Here is a 17,344-nt window from a genome sequence, read left to right as displayed (position 1 = left end):
TTGGTGCATTTTTCCCAACCCAGGTACATTAAAGATGTAATGGCCGTTCCTGCCTTTTTTTTAAGTTTTACTTTGGTAAAAAAACGAGCTCCCTCATGCGCGGCCCTGATTCAGGAAAGAAAAGAGCTTCCTCTGACGGTTTTCACCAGGGTCCCATTAGGCGGGTCAAATTGAATTTTCACGGTGCACCGGTAATTCATAAAAGAGGGTGTTGGGGTGTGTTGCTGAAAACCGTTCAGGCCGCCACGGTAGATTACCAAAAACGGAGCCGGTTGTGCGCTCATTGGCGTCTCGACACCCCATATTCGCCTCTTCGCAATCTCAACCAGATCATTTTTTAGAGTCTAGGAAGAAAATGAGGAGAACTGAAGGTAGCGAGGCCATTAACTCAAACCGGCATTTCTCGCGCCATTATTACCCCCATTTTAATCTCCTTCTATAAGCTTCCAATATTGACCTTAGATGGAAACCTCCACAAAACGAAAAAACCTTGTAAAGAAAAACGAAAAAAAACCCGGCCAAGATGGTCACCTAAAGCGCAAGCCTTTATGGCCTAGTGACTCTATAGATCATATATACGAATAAAATTCACCCTACTTTACATTTACATAAATAATCATCGACCAGCTCCTTACACTAAGATAATGGTTTCTGTAAGTAGAGCGCGTAGCATGAGCTCGGCCTTTGAGAAAGCTTTTTACCGCTAACATAGGTCCGAGTACCTTCCGGGCCATCCGATGTGCCCTTAATTAGAGAGCTTGCCGCCAAAAGTACCTTTAGCATATACAACTTCTGTTAATAAAAGAAAAAGAAAAAGCATACGTGGAGGCGTGTTTAGAATATTAAATTAATAACCTATAGTTCATTTTTGATTAGCCCAAAAGCGGAAAATGCACGTGGCAGACGAACAAAGTATCCGGCGGACCTTATTTACTTGTTAAATTCGTCACTCTACAGTTTCTATGGTTCCTGAAAGCTTTAAGAGCGCAGAGCGTGGCTGACTATGGTAGCGCTTCTTGCTTCGTGATAGGTTGTTCGGTGATCTTCTCGACAAATGGCGCAAGCTCATTGACTGAGGACCGATAACGAGATGCGCGGAGCTCACCTCGCCCTGAGTTTCGAGTGACTATAACAGCTTAAAATCGCAGGACTTGCCGAGTTCCAAACAAATTGTTATGGTTCCCCAGCAAATGAAATTTTGGCATTTTCCGATTGGATGGCCGAAGAGCGAATACCGAAACAACAAGCCCTAACACGGAAAGCCGCGCCCGGCCTTCTCTTTTTTTACAGCGAAGCTGCTTATGGGGGGGGGGGGGGGTGCTAGGGTTTCATGGATCTTTCGTGTGCGTCAACAAAAATGAAAGCCCTGTAAGGCCGAATTTGAGCGCAGCTCTTGAGGAGGAGGAGGGGAAGGGTACCGAGGGGAAGGTATATCCTCCCTCCCTCCTCCTATGCTCCTTATCCTGTCTGCTACACCTCACTCCGAGCGGCGTCGCCGTCGCCTCACGAGGGTCACGTGACCTCACGGGGTCACGTGACCCCTATGAGGTCCCGTGACGATGTCAATGACGTCATCAGTGACGTGACTGATGACGTCTTCATCAATGGCAACGTTACTAAAACACTCAGTTGGGAAACTCCCATAGAGACAGCCCTAAAAATATGGACCCAATCTGTCTCCGAGCACGGAGCTAATGACGTACACAACGCCACCATTTCTCCCGCAGCGGCCACTCGAGACACTGCACGCGACTTCTATTTTTGGTCTTTAACAGGGTGGACCCCCGTCTCCCCGGCGGACGCGCCGCGTTGAACTACTGAAGTTAAAATGCACCTAGGTCGGGACGCGCTACCTGAAAGGCCCGCTGAGGCATGGTTTTATAAAAACAATATTAATTGTTCCGCAAAACCTTGCGAACTAAATATGATAAAAACATCACGCGCCCATCATTTGGTACTAAACTCCAATAAATTTCATACAAGAAGAGTCTTTTCCGTTTGTTTTTACGCAAAAAACAGGCTTTCAAAAAGCTCGAGGTGACCATAGTACAGACAAACGAAAAAGAGTGGCGCTGTTGTCGCATTTAGCTCGGTCTCGGTGGACGCCAGCGGCCCAGGTTTCGACGGCGAGTTTCCCAACTGAGTGTTTTAGTAACGTTGATCAATGGTGATGTCGCCAGTGACGATGCCGATGACGATGCGGATGCCGATGACGTCATCAGTGACGATGACGATGACGATGCGGATGCCGATGACGTCATCAGTCACGTCACTGATGACGTCATCAGGGACAATGATGATGCGATGCTGATGACGTCATCAGTGACGATGATGATGCGGATGCCGATGACGTCATCAGTGGCGTCACTGATGACGTCATAGATGACGATGTGGATGCCGATGACGTCATCAGTGACGTCACTGATGACGCCATCAGGGACGATGACGATGCGGGTGCCGATGAAGTCATCAGTGACGTCACGCGTCTCATAATACACCGCGCGGTTACGCCGACGGCGTCATCGTTGTCGCAAGTGCTTTCGGAAGGAGATTCGATTGGGGTCCTAGACAAACAGTCGGCGTCGTTGTGCTTGCGGCCAGACTTATCCACAATGCTTACGTCGAATTCTTGCAGTCGAAGGCTCCAGCGAGCGAGGCGTCCTGACGGGTCCTTGAGGTTGGCGAGTCAACAGAGAGCGTGGTGGTCCGTGACAACGTGGAACGGGATCCCGTACAGGTACGGGCGGAACTTGGTTAACGCCCAGATGACGGCGATACATTCTTTGTCAGTCGTTGAGTAATTTTTCTCTTCCTTGGACAGTGCCCTGCTTGCGTAAGTGATCACCCTCTCTGCTCCGTCTTGTCTCTGGACGAGTACCGCGCCGAATCCGTCGTTGCTGGCGTCCGTGTGAACTTCCGTTTCCGCTGATCGATCGAAGTGTCCGAGGATAGGGGGTGACTGCAGTTTTTCCTTCAGTTTGTTGAACGCTTGTTCCTGCTCCTCCCCCACTGGAAGTTCACGTCGTCCTTCGTCAGATGCGTGAGCGGTGCAGACATTTTGGCAAAGTCGCGAACGAAACGTCTGTAGTAAGCGCACAGCCCAAAAAATCTTCTGACAGCTTTCTTGTTCGATGACTTCGGAAATTTGGCAGCAGTGGATGTCTTTGCAGGATCAGGGCTTGCACCCTAAGCACCCACGACATGACCTAGGAATTTGAGCTCGCCGTAAGCGAACCGACATTTTGACGGCTTTAGTGTCAGTACAGCATTCTGGATAGCCTGTATCACGGCTTGCAAACGTCTCAGGTGCTTGTCGAAGTCGCTTGCGGATACCACAACGTCGTCGAGATAGACGCGGCAGCTTTGCCATTTCAAGCCGGTAAGAGCGGTGTCCATCACGCGCTGGAACGTCGCCGGTGCTGTGCACAGTCCGAACGGCATCACTTTAAATTCGTACAGTCCGTCCGGCGTGACGAAGGCAGTCTTCTCACGATCCCGTTCGTCGACCTCGATCTGCCAGTACCCACTCTTCAGGTCCATAGACGAAAAGTATTGGGCGTGGCGCAGCTGGTCCGGAGTGTCGTCGATGCGTGGCAGCAGGTAGACGCCCTTTTGTGTTACGGCGTTTAGTCGACGATAGTCCACGCAGAACCGAAGAGTCCAAGCTTTCTTTTTCACCAGGACTACCGGTGAAGCCCACGGACTGCTTGAGGGCTGGACAATGTCGTCATCGAGCATTTCTTGGACCTGCTTCTGGATGACTTCTCTCTCTTTCACAGAGACACGGTACGGCGACCGATGAACAGAAAGCGCGTTGTCTTCAGTGACAATTTGGTGTTTCGCAACGGTCGTTTGGCGCACCTTTGACGGTGTGGAGAAGTGCTCATTGAACTCGGCGAGAAGGTCACTGAGCAGTCGCCGTTGTGGGGTAGGCAGGGTTGGGTTGATGTCAAACTGCGGAGGCGGCGTTGTCTTGGGTGGCCACGAAGAGAGGTTTTTTGATATTCCGGCGATTGCGGCTGAGTCCGGGAGTTCCTCGGCGTGACCCACGGCGGTGCCTCTCGTAAGGTGCTGGGCCTCCTGTCGGAGGTTCGTTACGAGTGCGACAGTGTGTCCGTGTTGGAGCTCAGCGAAGCCTCTTGCGACGCCGATCCCTCTCCCTAGAAGCAACTGAAGGCTTCCCTCGAGCAAGACGTCGCCGCAGAAAACCTCATCGATACCGACGGGTACGAAAACACTCGACCGCGGCGGTAAGTTCACGTGATTTGCGAGGACTCGAACCGCGGATGACGTCGCGTTGGGTTCCTCCAGTGCTGGAGCAGGTTTTCGTAGCGTCAGCCGGTTTTCTTCGAGGTCGATGACGGCGCCATACTCGCAAAGAAAGTTCATTCCTAGGATAACGTCCCTCGAACAGTCTTGCAGAACGACGAACTTGACCGGGCACGTCTCACCGTGGATCTCGACGCGAGCTGTGCAAATCCAGACTGGTGTGATGAGGTGCCCACCGGCGGTTCGTATCTGCAGGCCATCCCACGGCGTCGTCACTTTCCGAAGGCGTTGGGAGAGCCTCCCACGCACGACTGAGTAGTCTGCTCCGGTGTCCACAAGTGCCGATGTGTCGTGGCCGTCGATGACAACGCTTAGGTTGTTGGACACCGTTGCAGGGACGTCGGTGCGATGCGGGGGGTCGCGAGAGTGGGAGTGCTCCGGCGTTCTTGGAGGATGTTTGCTTTCGTCGTTTTCGGCAACGTCACCTCCAGGCGTTGCCGCACTCAGTATTCCCGGCGACGCACTGGAGACAGGCTCTGTCTGCGGCCTGTCTCCAATGCTCCCCATCGCCACGACGTTGAACGTCGTGGCGATGGGGAGCCGGCTTTACGGTGGAGAGACGACACTGGGGAGGGCGAGCGTCGGAGGTACTCTTCGATGTCGCAAGTGCGTTCGTCTTACCTTGGGCGCGGGTCGTTCGGGTGATGTGGCCGGCTTCACCGCAGTGATAGCACAACGGGCGTCGATCGGCCGTCCTCCACACGTTGGTCTTTCGGGGCGCTGCTTGTTCTGGATGGGCGTGCGCCCAATCTTCCTGGCGTCGGGAAAACTGCGGTGCTGGATGTTCACGTCGGGGTGGCGCCGTATACGGGTGAGCAGGGGGCGGCGGTCGTCCGGTTGCTGCGGCGTAGCTCAGCGTCGGTGGTTCGGGAGCGGCGCTGACAAGAACTTGTGTCTGCAGCGCCTGCTGAACTTCTTCCCGGACGACCTCGGCGATGAAGTTTGTGGCCGGACGCTCAGCAGTCGGCAAAAGCTTCTTAAGCTCCTTCTTTGCGACGTCGCGGATGATGTCGCGAAGGCCAGGGACGCTAGGGCTGATGTCGTAGCCCGATGCAGATGCAGTAGCGACGCTTGAGTACCGATGGTAGTGGCTTGCTCTCGCGAGGAGAGCACGTTCTATGCTCGTGGCCTCCGTGACGAACTCTTCGACGCTGGATGGGGGGTTGCGAACAAGACCTTCGAAGATGTTATTTTTCACACCTCGCATCAGGATCCGCAGCTTTTTTTCGTCGGTGGCCTGAGAGTCGGCGCGAGCGACCAGGCGCAGAACATCCTCGACGAAACTGGTGATGGTTTCGTTTGCGCCCTGGGTCAACATTTGAAGAAGGTCCTTGACCCTCTCCCGTCGATACTGGTTGGTGAAAGTTTGTCTCAACTCATTCTTGCAGGCGGTACACGAGATCAACGAAGTCTGGCGAGTCTCGAACCAGTGCCTGGGTGTTCCTTCGAGCGCGAAGTAAAGATTCTGCAGGCGCTGGTCGTTCGTCCATCGGTTGTGCTGGGTCACCCGCTCGTACTGTTGAAGCCAGTCCTCGATGTCTTCATAAGGCTCACCATGGAAGGACGCGGGCGTGCGAGGAGCGACGGGTAGGATAACAACAGGCGGAGTGGTCATCGTCGCGGTCTTCTCTGGTTTCTGCGTCAGGGGTCTGACTCCCGGTGGTTGGTCTTTGGTACGGCGGCTTGCTCGGACGTTGGCGTGTTCTGCGAAGGGTAGCCTTCTGGGGCTGAGCACTTCACTTGGACAGGATGTCTTCGTAGGTGTACGCTTCACGGGCATAGAAAGCGATACCCCGCCCCTCCACCAAATGTCACGAATGACAAGTGATGAGGCGATAATAACTGGAGAAACTAAACGTTTAATGGGGCGAACTTGTGACAAAAAAATAAAGAAAACTGAACAGAATAAAGCAGAGCGTCGCGGGCGTCGAAGTCGGCGTGACAGCAGACTCGAGCGCTCAGGCGAAACTGACTCCGGCTTGCCACGCGGAGCCGCTTTTGTGCAAGCGTGGGCTTCTGGAGCATTCAGCGTAGAAGGTTCGGCGCGTAGAATATTTTAACCTCGAATCAGCCCCCCAAGACGGTTCTCGAATTTAACAGAACATCACATTATAGTGTTAACAAAAAAATGAAAGCCGTTTACAACTCCCTGTAATGCCGAATTAGAGCGCAGCTCTTGAGGAGGAGGAGGGAAGGGTACTGAGGTTCACGTGTTATCGGGGGGGAGGGGTGGTCACGTGACCTTGGAGGGGTCACATGACCCCCTCGCCGAGGTCACGTGGGGGTCACGTGACCTGGGGGTGTCACGTGACTTCGGGGGTCACGTGACCTCGGGGGGGGTCACCTGACCTCAAGAGAAATTTTTCCGCTAGATTTAGCGGGGAAATTATTCCGCTAGATTTAACGGGGAAATTTTTCCGCTAGATTTAGCGGGGAAATTATTCCGCTAGATTTAGCGGGGAAATTTTTCCGCTAGGTTTAGCGGGGAAATTTTTCCGCTAGATTTAGCGGGGAAATTTTTTCGCTAGATTTAGCGGGGAAATATTTCCGCTAGATTTAGCGGGGAAATTTTTCCGCTAGATTTGGAGGGGAAATTTACCCATAATGCACCGCGTGGTTACATTGACGGCGACGGCGACGCCGACGCCGCTCAAGCCGGGAACGGGCGCCTAAGAGCTGCGCTCTAAAAAGTTGAGCCCCGGCCAGGAATTGAACCATGGCCTTTTGCGTGGAAGGCAAGCGCGATAACCGCTAGGCTATGGGCTCGCTTTTTTTTTTCTTTATTGATTAGGCTATGGGCTCGCTGCCTATTTGGTGAGCTGCGCTCGCGGCAATATACCTACAGGACAGCCGGTAAAAAGTTCTATTAGGTCCCGGGGGATATTAGTTATTTTTAAATAAAATAACAAAAATATTAAAGTTTACAACATTGTTTAGTTTTTTTTTAATATTTAAATTAAACAAGGCTTCACAAGCCCGACCACATTGTAAGTCGAAAGCCATGCAAATTTAAGTAAAAAATATTGTTAGGTTTTTCACTAAAAGGCTGTTTCACTAAAAGGCGTGAAACTAGGCTGATGCCTAGTTTCACGCTTTTTTAACAGTTGAAACCACGCTGACGTCATAAAAAATTGTTTTCGCCAAAAATATTTCAGGGCATGGCTATGGACATTGCAGCAATAGGCCATGCATTTTTTTTAAGAAATCTGAAGGGGTCAAGCACTACCTCTGGGACTTTTGACATAGAATGACCCAAATACAATCACTTGGGGGTCTAAGGGGATGAAAGATTGAAGGGTCTGAACGGCTGAAGGGTCGGACTGGCTGAAGGGCGGAAGGGCTGAAGGAGTTGGAAGGTCTCAGGGAATTTCATAACATATCAGGGCTGTGGGGTTATTTTAATAGAGAGCCCCCATGAGAGCAATCCTCCTTTCATTACGACTCGTGCATAGCCCTGTCCGTCCTCCTAAGATATTCTAATTTTCTTTGTGATAATGCCACTGGCGCGTGGCTCAAACCTAAATTGAAAAAAAAACACTTCACCTTGATGTCTTATGGGACCCTCTCAGCCCTTCAACCCCATTCAGCCTATCAAACTCTGCTGCCTTTCAAAATCCTCAAACCCTTCAACCTTAATCGTGCACCTACCGCAGGAGTACAATTTCCTCTAACATTCTAAATCGTAGTAGCGAAGATGCCGCCGACTTCGCGCTCACGATGACCGCCAAAGCGTCCAATGCGGCCGCAGCCGCAGTTTTGACAGCCATTATATTCTAATTGTACTCGATTTGGCTTGAGCCAATATCTCGCGCATCATGATTTCTTCTTGGCGGAACGCAAAGACCCTTTGCATACGAACGCAATTTCCAGAGAATAGTGTACGATAATATAGCTCACGAAAAGGGTTAGCGTTTGGCGCATGCGGAATGGCGACGGCGCTTTTCTTTGCGTACGCACAACCTTTGAGCATTCCTTCTAAAACTCAACTGTGTGTACGCACTTTCACAAGGAAGTGGTCAAAATATAATGTATTTAAGATATTGATAAACGTATTTTAAGCATCATTCGTGTCACTGCATGGAGGCAGATATTTTGTTTTATACCGATAATGCTTTATGCAGATTCAATTTACCAAAATAGAAAGGAAACGTTCAGTCGTGTGAGATTAGTGCAAAGATTTCGTACACTTTTTGGTCGGAGCAAAGCGAATGCAAGAATGCAGCACAGTGGTTCACTGAAAGCTACTTTGCTCTTGTCGAATTGTTCCCGACTAATATGAACGATGGACAGAATAACGGCTTAGTCTAGGATGAATGAAAACTCCCAAAAAGGATGCAATCGTAATGGCGTTGGTAATGCTGGATTTTTCTTTCTTGTTCCTTCTTTGTGTTTTGTTTCTGCAGTCGGTTTGTGGTATCTCTGCTCTATCAATAATAGGGAGCGTTTGTTACCATGCCGCACGTGGATTGCGCAAGTGGGTTAACTTCTGTTTGAACTAAAATGGTGTTTGTTTCTTTCTGAGCTTGAGTTGTCATTCTCTAGTGATGTACTCTGTCAGAGGCGCATATAATCTTGCATAATATGTGAACATTGATTGCAGTGCCCCTCTCCTCAAGTTGAGACCTAGGGTGGGTTTTCATAAATTAAACTGCTTAATTTAAACCAGACTTGTATACGTTACTGAAAAATAGTAAGGAATCACATTTAAAATTACTCAAGGCTAAATTTTAATTTATTACAATTACAATTACCCTCCCATAAAAGTAAGTGACCGTTACCCCCAATAGTAATCCGTTACATTCGTGGTGTTACTTTGAACATTATTTTCCTCAAGTAAAAGAACAAAGGGAAGAAGGCTATTTAAGTTCTTATTGTTGCCACCTGTTCCCTTTATTGACTTTAAGTATTTTGAGCAACAGCTGACTCTCGAAAGTCTCATAAGACATTTGGAGTTATTTCTTACTAAAGATGTCCACTGATACGCTGAACAAACTTTGAGCTGGTGCACTGGATGGGAATGCCTTATTGTGCCTCACAAATGTTTCATGCTCTGCATCGAGCTTTTTCGGCGAAGCAATGGAAGTACTATTTACCTCAAAGATAGAGCAGCCGTGTCCTGATATTCGAGAGTTTAGTAAAGTTGGTAACAGTAAGGTGATAATTAATGAATAAATAAGGTTTGGCTAGGTATTCTTCTTCCTTAGGTTCTGAACAGGTCGAGCCTTGGTTGAGACTTTGGTGCATAAGAAAAAGTTTCCAATATTTAAATATAAGTAATCGAGAAAAAAAACACAGGACAGTCATAACAACAATTAATTAGAACGTTGGTTAAAACAAGGACATGTAAACGCACGTTTGCCATGTGTACCTTCCTTGGTGCCATTCAAAAACGCACGCAGCACGGACCGACTGCAGTTTACTCCGGTGTTATCCAGATAGACGTCTGCTGGTGCCACGGGCAGCGAAGAGCAGAGAACTAAGCAAGCCGCGCTATGGCCCCACTCAAGAGTTTCACTCTCTCCTCAAGCCCAGAATCTCAAGTCTACGTCAGCCACCATTATGTTTTATTTGTAAAAATATCTGCTTGGGATAAGATGCCTCCTGCAGGGGTAAAAACTGGAAGAAAAAACGGAGATTATTACCATTTTTGAAGTGCTCGCAAAAAGCTGACTCACAAAAAGGGTACCTAAGATGCAGATAACCTGGTTGGAAGTCAAAAATAAATTGGGCCAACCCTAGAAGTCGGACAACAAAAAAAAAATAAGTAGCTTTTAAAACAGGGTTAAAGAAGGTGAAAGAAGCAGAAAAAAATGCACCCTGTTTTCTAAGAGCAGATGTGATAAGTGTGCATCGACCAACGAGGATGCTTGTGGCAATAACACATTTACATATTATCACATCTCTTTTAGTGGATATTAGGGTAGACGGAGCGTTGTCTCGTGTTGTGACATTATGAAAATGGTCCTAGTCACTATAACCGAGAAGGACATTGTTGATTATTGTCTGTGCGCTTACCGCCTCCAGCTCCTTGAAGAGGCATGCAATCACATGGTGTCTTCCCCTCCCCGCCTTCGATCGGCAAAAAACAAACAAAACAAAGACACTATAAAAAGCGGATATAACTCCCCCCCCCCCTCTTTTTTTTTTTGTAGAAATGTCTATTTGGATTTTTTGACATTGTTGTTAAGGTCTAAAAAATGGATTTAGGGGCTTAGTGATGCAAAAAAAGGCTTTGCAGAACTGAAAAGTGCCAAGCCTCCCTTTACGCTGGTCGATTCGCCTGACTGTCACTGCGCTCAACTTTACCAAAATGGAAACAACCCTTTCTTTAGAACGCGAGGGGGGGAGGGAGGGGGAGCTGGTCCTGAAAAAAAAATGTAACGAATTACAAGCAATCCGTTATGTAAAAAATGTAAGGAAATCACATTAAAATTGCTCTAGAAAATATGTAATTATTTCGTTACTAAATTACCGATAAATATATGGGATTAGTAGTAATTTCGTTACTTGTAACGGATTACGTACAGGTGTGATTTAAACTATGGTCAAGTTTATTTAATTTTATTTCATTTTATTGCCTTAAGGTCCTCTTTAGGAAGGCATTACATAAGGAAGGTGCCAAATTCAATTACTTTTAGGATTATAAAAATATCACTTCAAACAAGAGCAAAAAACGAGGTCAGAAAACATAATTGTTTCAACATTATTTAACCAATTCATAAATCTCGTGCGAAAACATTTTAATTACTACTAGTTAAAGATCTTGAGGGCAGGCTAGTACAATTTGATATGCGCTTAATGGAAATGGTGAGCAATTAAACGTGTTGGTTTTGCAAAAAATTGGTTCCACATTGCAGGGGTGATCGAAGCGAGAAGAAATATGATGGGTCGGAAATAAAAAAAAGGTTCGGAGAGACCACGGGTAATACTAAAATTTGTGCATGAAAAATACTCGGTATATTTTCTTTTGAGTGTTGAGAATTTGTAGAGATAAGGATAGTTTTAAAGAACAGATGCTACTCCAAGAGTATTTCCATGTAATAAAACGAGGCGCGCGTTTTTGGACAGCTCCCAAATGGTTAATGAAAGAGCTTTGATGAGAGTTCCACATTGCTAAGGCATGCTTCAGCATAACTCGGCAAATGGCGAAGTCTACGTTCCCATTGAGCTCATAGAAACTTCGGAAGGAGGCACTTCATCGAATTATTTTGAAATCGGCGGTGAGGGGTGGCTTACCTTAATGCTGAGATTTCACCTGTTCCCTTGGCTGGTTGCTTTTGTCGTTTTCAGCGTTATGCTGAAGCATTGTAAACATTGCAGTACCTGTAATGAAGTGGTTGGCGAGTCATGCGTCTTATCCAGAGGCGGTTTATTTTTGCTCTACTTGATGTTTTAGGTGGAGATGAAATGTAAGGCAATGAGTACCGGAATCAAAGTCAGTTGGCAGGCTAGGTGATTACACATAATAAAAGAACTGCGAAAATGGTCTTCTTCTACTAGTCCTTGTAATTTGACGCTGTTTTGTTAAATATGTTCATTTTAGTACAAATGAGACCTAGATTTTAAATTTCGGGCACACAATAGAGAGGAATATTAAGATTTACATATATAATTTTTGTATATTATTATATTTTTCACAATGGGGGGCATGGTCTGGTTTTTCGTTTCCAGATTACAGTTGTATTTTTCTTCTCGTCAATTAAATTGCCAAGAAACGAATGCCAGAACAAACGAGATACTAGAGGAAACATTTCGTTTCAAATATTTTGAACGATAATTTGCGATCGCGCTTAGCAGTGAGCAGTTCATAGAGCCATCGTAATTATGGTGAGCTCGTCGCTAATGTTGAATATCTTTTGGTATGTTGATTACATGTTTGAACGCAACGAGTTTTACATGCAACATGTATTGCTTTTCAGTGTCTGTTTGAATCTTTTATGTTCAAGATATCATCTCACATGAGGTGAGATGATATCCTGACCGGATATACTCTCTCATCATTTACAGTGGTTGTATCAATCAAATATATATCAGTAAAAACACCAGCATTTTACAGCTAACATTTTTCCTCGGGCTATTACCACCTGGAACTGTTTTGCAGACGAAATAGTAGTAATTCCAGACACATCCATTTTTCACAGTTCAGTCACCTTACACCTCTCCTATCTACTAATGTCCTACTAGGTTGTCACTGAACGCAATTTGTAATAATATTGTATATATTTTTGTTTTATTTTGTTTTTGTGTTGCAAGGTTATATATTATTCTTGCCCACACGCTTTTTATATTTAATGTCCCATCGCGCCTTAAAGAAGAAATAAATTAATGAAAATAACCCAAGCACGCGGTTCTGTGGCAGTCACTGTCAACCTTACTTACTGAGTTGCGGACATAATGAACTCGAATGAAGGAGGCTGCAGCACATTAATTATTGCTAACGCACAACGAAATATGACTCATTTCAGAAATCTTATGGGCAGCCTCTTCTACAGTCTTTAAAAGACTAATAACGCTAATCCATTTTGTTGATTGCACCCCTCTATGATAATTATCTAGTGTCATATAAGTTTCCAGTGTGTTTGAGTGTATGTATTACAATATTAAGCAGGCTCGTTACAAAGCAAGGCAACTCAACGCCTCGCATTCTATCAAAATCTATGTATAAAATGTTTGCGTAAACTATTAGGTACTAATCTAAACAATGCTGTACTGCAGCGAGTACATCATAAATAAGAGCATTCATTACTGAAAATCCTAACTAACACGGCAAAATTAACTTAAAAATCTAATGTAATCCACACTCATTCAGAAATGAAACAATACGTTTTGAACGGTTTGCTATTTACACCATCAAGTTTCTTTTTAGGATACTAAAAACTCGAAGTGTAGCGTGAAGATATTCAGTGAAATGTTGAACACAAGGGACCCCTCTCAACGTCTTTGTTAGTCTTTCTAAAATAAGTAAAATAAATCAGATGAATCTTTTCTCGTAATTTCAATTAGCGAGGACCTTTCTATGACTTGTCACAACATATCAGATGCAATTTTTAATATTTAAAAAAGAGCGCTTTTTATAATCCACCAATGTAACAATAATACGCGTTTAATCTTTGCGACGGTGTAATATTACTTGGTACAAAATAAACTTCACGACACTTTGTTGTTATTTGTTCGGAAAATAAAAGTACGAATATGCCCTTTACTTACAAATTATAAATGATCTGATTCATAATTATTTTTATGAGTTATTTTCTGCACTCTAATTTTACCTTGTCTCGTTGATATCCACAATGTAAAATTTTCATCACATTGTCAAACATTCATGTATTTTGTTATCGCCAAGTTCATAGCATGGCTTTACTACCTCTTGCTGTACAATTTCATATGGGATCAAATTTGCTGTTGTCATTAACCTGAATATACTGAACCTTCAAAGATGGACGTGTGAGCAGCGACACATTTAGTGCTTCTGTGCAAACTAACATATTTTCAGTGCTTCTCTATAAATCTTTATTTCTCGCATTTCAAGAACACGCGTATTCTTTTCTAAGTCAAAATTTAGGGTAGAGTATTTTCCCCATGCGTTTCAAGAGACTCCGCTGTCTCCGGAACAGCCTACACATGCATTTGTTCATTTCCTTCATGCTGAGGGCGCTGGCATTCCTGCTTAACGATTCACTCTTTGTTGCCGGAATCGGATTTCGACTAACGTGAACTTCAACCAAGGGGTGAGCGACAAAATACACGGAAGCTTGAACGCGTAACGACTCGCATTCTTTTTCGTAGCTCCTTACCATCTCAATAGCACACCACAACTTAGGAACGCAATACTCTAAGACTTACAAAATAAACCAAAACAATTCTCTTGTTTGTGCCAAAGGACATGAGATGCCACAGCATTTGAGATTGTTTACACCTCTTAATATATCCGCCAAGCTTAACGCTCTCGGTCTGCATCAGTGCGCCGATTGTTTTGCGTCAAATACTGGCAAATGTAATTTGTGCATAATTATACACTGACTATGGTTTTATTGCCAAATGTAGCGGCAAATGCTGCACACTATATTTAGCGGAACGTTAGATTAATGTTTACACAATCTTAGGTACCCATTCTACATAAAGCGGATACTTTAGCGAGAAAATCTGGTATGCATCTGAGTACATACAAATTCAGGATTTCCTTGTAAATTCAGATATTAAGCCGCGACTGAGAGACGCATTTTCTTTCATTGTTTGTGTGGCCTTAGAAATGCGAACGCATTGAGAACAACGAGCAAGGAACGAATGTCTCTAGAAATTTAAAACGTTAGGTGGTGTTATATTAACATACTGTATTCGAGGTTTAAGCTGTTTAGATTTTTTATTTAACGGTTTATAAATTAAATACTCCATAAAGTTGCTTTACAGATGCACACTCTTCTTACTATGTAGAGATATCTGTTTCATAAGAATTGGGGTTAAGACAGTCGTTTGTTAAAGTGTTGATGATTGTGTATCCCCGTTAGACTATAACTGTCCGTGTTCTCTTCCATAAATTTCTCGATTGTGCGCTGAATGCTGTATTGTGGTGCACATATTGGTGGTTATAAAATTCAGTCATGACGGAGAGATAAATTACCGGAATAAAAACCAAACTGTTGTAAACGGCCGAAAAAATCCGAAAATCTTCCGGCTCAAAACCTAAAATAATCTCTTGTATCCACATAAAGTATTCACGTTTCCTTGCCTGGAAGGGATCAATTTCATAGAGCAAATATTTCGCTATCCTCCGCTATAATCGATTCAATTTTCCAGCCTTTCTACGTTTAGCACTTATGTCCCACTGCTGCAAGCACCCAGAAAGCTTCTTTTATCCAATTTCTCCACGCAGGTTCGATCAACAAGCATCCGTTTCGCCTGCACCGCCATGCTTTTACTAGGTTGAATTTTTTTACCTTTCGTACAATATATTTATTAGGATGTTCTCTCTTACCAGTTTCTGCTTGGATTTTGTCGGAATTTTTTTCTATTTCGAGCCTACGTGTCGTTGCAACAAAGCCAGTTATTGTGCACCTGTTTTGAGAGTACTAAACATTTGATCCCACTCTTGCTGTATCTCTTATCCTATTTGTTTTCTTGTTCTGATCTCGCACAATCTAAAGCTGGCACTTCTTCTAACTTTAACGCATTACTGATCAAATATTTAGATTCTATCCGGCAGATGCATGTCCGTTGCAGGGTCTGAACTGCACCTAGCCTGTGCATTTGTCCGGGGCAGTTGCTCACCCCCGCTTCCCCTGCGCCCTAGAGGTAGGCTTCTCCACGCTAGTGGTACTAAAGAGGTGAAGCACGCTTTGCAGGAGGTGGTCGTCTAGAAACGATTGGATCGATCTGTATCTTCGCTCAATTTCGAAGTGGCTTTCAACTTTGGGGCGAAGCCTTGTCGTGTTTTCGAGGCATATGCCTGCAGCGTACGGGTATGTACAAATGGGTTTTAAAGTAAACCTGAAGGTGCCGCTTTATTATTTATTAAAAATGGGTGCCATCTTCCCTATTTTTCTGTTATAGCGATACTCTGCCTCTTTACCCTGACTAGATAGAGCATTGCACGACAATGTTGCCAACTTAGCTGCTTTCGCACCATTCTTAGCCGTTTTCGATGCTCCTCGAGCGAGTTAAAATTCAATATAGCTGCTAGCGGGACATTTAGACTACTTTCAGTTGTGTCTAGCAGGTTTTCATTTTTTTTTTCTTTTTTTTTTATTAAATGCTTTTGTTAACACATTACATGTATTCAAAGCAACCAGGTGTGTTTTTTTTTAAACTAAACTAGCAAGCTCCGAGCACTAAAGTAATTGATTCACAAAATTGACGTTGATATTAATAGAATGGGAGCCCAAACATATGTACCGATATTTTTATAAACTTTAAAAATACAGACGCGTCTTGAAAACGTTTGTGCTGTTGTAACTAGATAGGACAACAAACGCGAGATATGAAGAAAGGAGACTTGTACAACAACCTCTTATTAGACAAACACAAATGCACACAACAGCGGAACCCAAACAATATTGCAGACAGCATGTTGATTTGCGTTACCGCAAAAGATTGTATTACTTGAATAATAATTGTAATTTCGGGAAACAAATTGGACGTGAGCTATTCGCCGAACTTGTGGACGTGGTTTGAGATATGTACAGAAATTGTGTTATGGAACCTCCTGCGTGGTATTGATCTTCTTGCCGCGCTCGAAATGCAAATGGCAGGGCTTAATCCTGTGTAGCTTTTTTTTCCTCAAAAATATATTGAGCATCTCTTATAGCTTTCGAGTCTTTGAGGCACCGGGGCCCAATATTTGCTTATTTACATTGTGAATGCAAGACTTTTGTATTAGTGCATTTACTTTACAAATGTAAAAAAAACATTTACTTGTGGTTTTCTTCAGAATTCACGTCTTCAATGCGAAAATATTTTACCCCATTCTTCTCCTCTGTTTATCGCATGCATGCACGGGCCGCAGGACAAGGAGCTCACTGGATCCACCGCTACTTTCACATTGCATCGCAAAAAGAACAAACGGAGTGAAGAAGAGATTAGTGAACCAAAGCAACAAATAGTAATGTGAAACATTTATTTGCTAGGATTCCAATCAGTTTAGGCTGCCTAAAAACCGCGTGCGCTGCCCGCTCCTCTACGCACGTGCCATTACTTACACTGAAATGGCGATAGGAGAAAAAAAAAGCGGCGGCGTGATAATTCCTACCATGCTTACCGCCGGGCCATTGAGGCGCCAGATGAGAGTATGGGATGCTTGTCCAGTGGAATGTACTTTATAGGAGACAACCACTTGCTTTCGCATTTCGACGCATTCTGCAGCAAAGCACCACTGAAACACGGCCCTGTTTGTTTACGTTACTTTCAGCATTCCAGCGCATTACACAGATTTTACACGAGTGCTGCCTCAGTGTCATTATAGTAGTCCTGTCCTCGCTGATTGAATGCGAGTCCCACCGAAATGGAACCTAGACGAGGATTA

General features: G+C 44.9%; 1 pseudogene; it reads left to right on the top strand.

Moving 5' to 3' along the window:
- Positions 1 to 13,908: 13,908 nt before the first annotated feature.
- Positions 13,909 to 17,344, top strand: part of LOC120850147 — a 124,525-nt pseudogene continuing 121,089 nt past the window's right edge.

The sequence above is a fragment of the Ixodes scapularis genome, unplaced genomic scaffold, assembly GCF_016920785.2.
Source record: "Ixodes scapularis isolate PalLabHiFi unplaced genomic scaffold, ASM1692078v2 PGA_scaffold5__190_contigs__length_132052651, whole genome shotgun sequence".
Lineage (NCBI taxonomy): Eukaryota > Metazoa > Arthropoda > Arachnida > Ixodida > Ixodidae > Ixodes > Ixodes scapularis.
Note: the sequence above shows the minus strand (reverse complement) of the source record. Positions and strands in the feature narration are given on the sequence as shown.